Below are 5,783 nucleotides of genomic sequence, written 5' to 3'. Positions count from 1 at the left end.
GGAGGGGAGGGGAGGGGAGAAGAGGAGGGGAGGGGAGGGGAATTCACTTGGTCCAGGAAATGCATGAAAACTATTTTCATTAATCCTTGAGGAGCACTACTTAAACAAGGAGTGTTACTGTTTTCCAAAGAAAGGGATGTAGCTCCTATTTTGTTTATTCCAGAGGACTGTCAAAATAAGTGCTATAGTCTTCTCGCATTATGAAAAAGAGGGAAACAAAAGTAGAAAACAGCCCTACTGAAGCTGGCTGAGAAACAGTTACACTGGAGCTGGAAAAAAGGCCACCCTTTTGACGAGCAAGATTTAATAGGATAAATGAAAACAGCACGTTGCCTCTGGTGAGTCACACTGAACCAGCATTTAAGCAGCAACCTCCATTGTCTGTTTCATACAAATTTCTGTAGCAATTATGTCCAGACAGAAGTGCAGTTATGCTGGTAACAATGGACACAACCCCATTTGTGAACAGGGGCCAGACTCTGTCAAAGGGCTGTTGGATGGTCTGTGAGAGAAGTATGAAAAACCATTCCAGCTAGGATTCATATTCATATGGCTCTGCCAGCTTGGAGTTATTCTTCAGATTGTGCCAAGTACAGCATGAAATGCAAGTCAGAAAGGGAGGGTAGCTTACCTCTTGCTGCTGACCATGTGGATGTGAGAATCTGGAGACTTTGGGGGCGTGCGTGATGGTTGCTTTGGCTCTAATCTTCTTTGGCAAGTGTTTTCCTTATTTGACAGTATATGCACAGCACATGGACATACTCTGTTATCCATTGAGAATATCTTCCTGGAAAGTGGGATGGTCAGTTATTCAATGGGAGGGAAGACTATGCAGGGATTTGAGAAATACACGCAGTTTAATCCCGCAAGGACAGTATATCATTATGTTGTGGCAGTAAGATCTTTCTGTTCATTTCAGTAACACCAGTCAAAAAAGCAAGACTTCAATAGCATGAATGAAGAATAAAGACATGAGGGATGCTGCTGCATATCCAAACACAAGGTTCTCAGCATGTTTCTCCTAGTGTTTGTGTGATAGACAGATGATATATTAGTGAGATATTTAACATACTTCCCCGTAGCCTACTGTGTCTATTTTTTCAGCTATTACTTTAACATGGGCAGATATTTGGCAGGAACACTTCAGTATGGCTGTATAGCGCAGGGTAGTCTTGGTAGAAGGAAATGCTTTTGTGACAACATATAGCAGAGCACAATATAAAATGATTGGTGATGGAACTCCTAAGTGACAGTAGAAAAATGACAGAAACTGTGAAGTCGTTCCCCTGAGATCTCATATATACTTAGGTGTGCTGTATAATATGTAACACTTCACCCTACTTGAGTGTTTCTCATGCAGAAGAGCTCATTACAAGTTCAGTAGCAGTAACATCAAAAGCAGAAGGCTGTGTGTATTCTCCAGAATAAAAGTGTTTCCTGTTCCACATCACCTTGTTTTCCTACTGCTAACTGGGGCACTTCATTGCTGTGTTACATACAACTGATTTTTCAAGACCACTGTGCTTTATACTTCTTTATATAGATACCTTTGGGTATGAAACTGCTGCATGTTATGGTGAAATCTAGAAATACTTGAGCCAATTTTTTTCAGACAGCTTGAATTGGAGAGAGCTTGGAGCTCCCTGCAAAGTGAGTGATCTCCTGTACCACTCCATATTATCAGAGCAAGAAGTTTCCTTGTACTTGTTTAAGTGTGGCAGCCTGGACAGTGATACCACCAGAGCACAGTGTGCTCGATAAATATAGCTGATACTGTAGACAAATTTGTGTTGGTGTTTTCCTTTAGTTCTTGAAGGAGAAGGGAAATCCCCACATCCAGCTCTGTTCCTTGTAACTGCACTATTGCTTACACATCTTTCTTATGCAATTGTTCTGTGTTCCTCAGTGCAGCATCCATGTTTCTGCTGTTTAAGAGATAGCAGAGGATTAATCTGCCAGAATTGTAAATGTTTATGTCTGGGCTAGACTCCCTTTAAACTCTCTTTACAGTTGGTGAAAAATAAGTTAACTATTTTGAGTATGGTTTATATGATTCCAGTTTCAGATGTCTTCTTTAAAATAAATTGAGCTTATCAGAAGTATCTGTGCCTCTCTATCAACTATAAAGAGAATTTAGATTACTAACTCCAGTGACAGTCTACAATATTTATAGCTATATTTGGACAGATGAATTTTGTTTTGTGTTGTGATATTTTTTTCCACTGATATTTGATTTGACTGGGTTCTTGCACTGTAGAAATAGTGATTTATTTTTGCTGGATAGTCACCTGTAGTAAAAGTAACTCAAGCAGCACATTACTTGGAAGAGTCCTTTCTTTTTTTGTTCTCATGGATTTCTTCTCATGGAAAGAGTGGTGGGGTTTCATTTTTTGACAGGGGAGCGCTAAAGTGACAGCGATACCTCTGGGTGTATAGAATAGGGAGCAAAATGTGAATATACAGATATATATCCTAGAACTATCAATGTCTTGGACAGACAACACTTCTGAACCTGCAGGCCCCTCTTTCTGTATGGAGTGCATTGCTGTCTACCTGGCACATGGCAGGGATGGGGGAAATGCACTCCCAGTTGCCTACATAGAGCCGCAGTGGGCAGCAATCTCCTGTCCTGAATGATGACATGAAAAGTCTGACAGCACTTAGTAGGTCACCCAAGTGCCTGCTGCATGGAGTTTGCATTCTTCCTGGCTTTTGCATTTCTGGGAGTGCTGTCTCGTGTAAGCACTCTGTGACTCTAAGTTACATTTCAGTACCACACATAGGTGCAGTGTGGGTGAGTCCATGCTGGGAATTCAGCTCTCCTGAGGGCCTATCCTACACCAGTCTATTTGCTGCCTCATCTGAGACGCAGTGCCATGAGATGAGGACCTACTGCCAAAAGCCCTCTGCTCTGTTATTTCCAATAGCTCTGGAGTGAACCGTGTGTATCAACCCCTTCCTAGAATCAGCTGCATAGCAGATGGTACAGTGATTTTAATTTGCACAAAGCTAAGTGTTTCTGTTTTGGTGGGTTTCTCCATAGATGTGTGAAGTTAATACTTGTACTGGAATGATCTTCATATGATCATCAGTTTCAATCTGGCTTTGTTTCACACATGCAGAACTAATGAGTTCAGTGCCTCTATTAAGCAAATGTATGTACACACATACACAGATAGAGTGGCAACCTTTGAGCCAAAGGTACTCAGTAGAAATGTTCTCACTAACTCAAGGCCTTAACCTTCTGCTAAGCTTTCTGTATTCACCTATCCATACAGTCTCCCACTTGTGAATTGCTGGTTTTGTATGTGGCCAAAGGGGAAGACATGTACAAGGACTTTGTAGAGAACTCATTTTTCTACCCTTTTGGATTTAGCTACACATTGCATGCAAAACATAAGCAGATAGGGGTAATTTTATTTGTGTATGTAACATATAAAAAGAGGATAAAATATATATTTGTTGTCCACCAGTTGCTGAAATGACTTTGGAAAATCTAGTACACCCTACATTACAGTAAGGGCTAGAAATTTTATTAAACTCTTGTGAGAGGAATTGTTTGCTTGTTTGTTTTTTCATTTCATTTTTCAGTGAAGTATCTTCCCACATTATAGACATATAGGTGAACTGCACCTAGATCTTCTGTAACAGTTAACCTGTTACTCATTCATACATTTTTATGTTCAAGGTTAATACTTTTGCCTGTTTGAAGCTTGGATTTGTGTAGTGATGTAGCCTTTATGTTGCCCACTAAAAGCAGCTAGGGTTTTTCCTTCTTGCAACATAACATGGAAATACTACAGTTTACCAATTTGCAAGAGGAAAATAAGATAGTGATGGTATCAGAAGCTTCTTTTAAGAAGCTGCATAATAAACATTACTTTTCAATTTGACAAAATTGGGACAGTAATATACATTTAAATAAATTCATTGACATAAATGTCATGGTCAAACTGGGACTTTGCAGTCATAAAAAATCTGTTTCTCTAGATGGCATTGAGAGGTTTCACTAGCAAAGCATGATGTGATTCCCAGCATGGCTTATGTGCTATATAAAAAGACAAGTTGTTCAGAGAATGAACAATAGCAGCAATGCCAAAGCAGATGGTTTATATGTTGGTTTGGGTTATGTCATTCACTATGTATCGAGTTGAATATTTATGGAAGAGGTAACCGGTGAAAAAATCTTTCATAGAATCACAGAAATGTTGATTAGAATGTGGGGGTTTTTTTGAGGTCATGTAGTTCAGCCTTATGCTTGAAGGGGACTATCACCATCGCTAGGCCAGGATCTATTCAGCCAGACCTTGAAAACATCTTTGGCAGAAGCCCCCAGAGCCCTGCCAGGCAGCCCCTCTCTTGCAGTACTGTAATGTGGAATAGCTGTTCCTCATCTCCAGCCTGAGCCTCCCAAGGTGAAACACCTGTCCCCTGCTATGTTACATCAGTGCTGAGAGGAGATCGAGAGTTTGTCTCCAATGGCTTTTTTTCTGTGTTTCAAGTAGTTGCAGTTTGCAAGTAGAACATCCCTCAGCCTCAGCTCCAAATGAGCTCTGTTCCTCAGCTTCTCACAGTTCATCTGCTCCAGGCCTTTGATCATTTTAGCAGCTGTCTAATAGGTTCCCTCTGGTTTTTCAGCATCCCCCTTGACCTTGTGGGTAGGCAGAACATGCCAAAACCTGTTATTACTGTCCTGTAGTAACCAGAGCTGAGCATGGGGCAGTAATGAATTCCTTTGATCTGCGGGACACAGCCAAATCATAACCCATTACAGAGTTGTGTGAGCTGTGATAAGAACACATCATTACCTTGCACTCAGCCTGGCAATAGCAGCACTCCTCACTGGCTCCTTGGGCTGCTCTGCTGGTTCATTGCCAGCCTATATTGATGTGTGGGTTTGTCTGCTCTCCTGCAGAGTGTTATGCTTTTTCTTATTGAACTGCAGTTTAGCCCTCAGCAGAAGTGCCAGGAGTGGACCATGGCATGATTTGTAGTTCACTGGATGTGGAGATATTCAGTTGTCAATTGCACAGTCAATGAGTAGTAATGACAGCATGCAGATCGTTTTAATCCTATAAGTCCTTGGCTGATTCTTAAATAGATTCCCTGTATAATCAATTAAGAAGCATTGCAACTTTCATTTACACTTCAGCTAGCACAGACAGTGGAAAACAGGGGAGTCGATGGGAATTTTGCATTTAACTTTTATAGTTGTCATTGCTTCGAGTGGACACTTCTATCAAAAATAATGGTCAAAGCATTTGACCTGATATTTACCAACTTTTCTCTGGCAGAAAGTGCATGAGTATCTTAAAAACAAGAGTATTTTATAGTAAAAAATACTGGAAACACAATCTCTTGGGGTTTGAGAGGGAAAGGTTTTGGCTGAATATGAACTTTGTCGATTCAATTTTTAATGGGTTTTGTAGTGCCTTGACCTACAGTTAAATGCCTTAAAATCTAATATTTTCTGATAAAATCTAATCTTTAATTAATGTATTCATGATTGCATTCAGTGAGGATGCCTTTTGAATTAACTGTCACAACCCCCACTCCTGTGTGTTTTACAGTCTTTCATGTATTTCAGGTGACCGTGACACTAAGCTGTACAGGACTCAGTGCTGCTTTTCCTCCTGGTCATTACACATGCAGGACCATGGTACCAGTGCCCTCACTGCTGTGAGGGTACCTAACAGCAGTGCTCTGACCTATCTGACTCAAGAAGTGCTATTTATATGCAGAGGGAAAAAATGGATGTTAGATGTAAATACCACCCCCACCCC

Source organism: Corvus kubaryi, unplaced genomic scaffold (genome assembly GCF_017639235.1).
Source record: "Corvus kubaryi isolate FWS band 111438036 unplaced genomic scaffold, C.kubaryi_AGA036_p1.0 133, whole genome shotgun sequence".
NCBI lineage: Eukaryota > Metazoa > Chordata > Aves > Passeriformes > Corvidae > Corvus > Corvus kubaryi.
Note: the sequence above shows the minus strand (reverse complement) of the source record.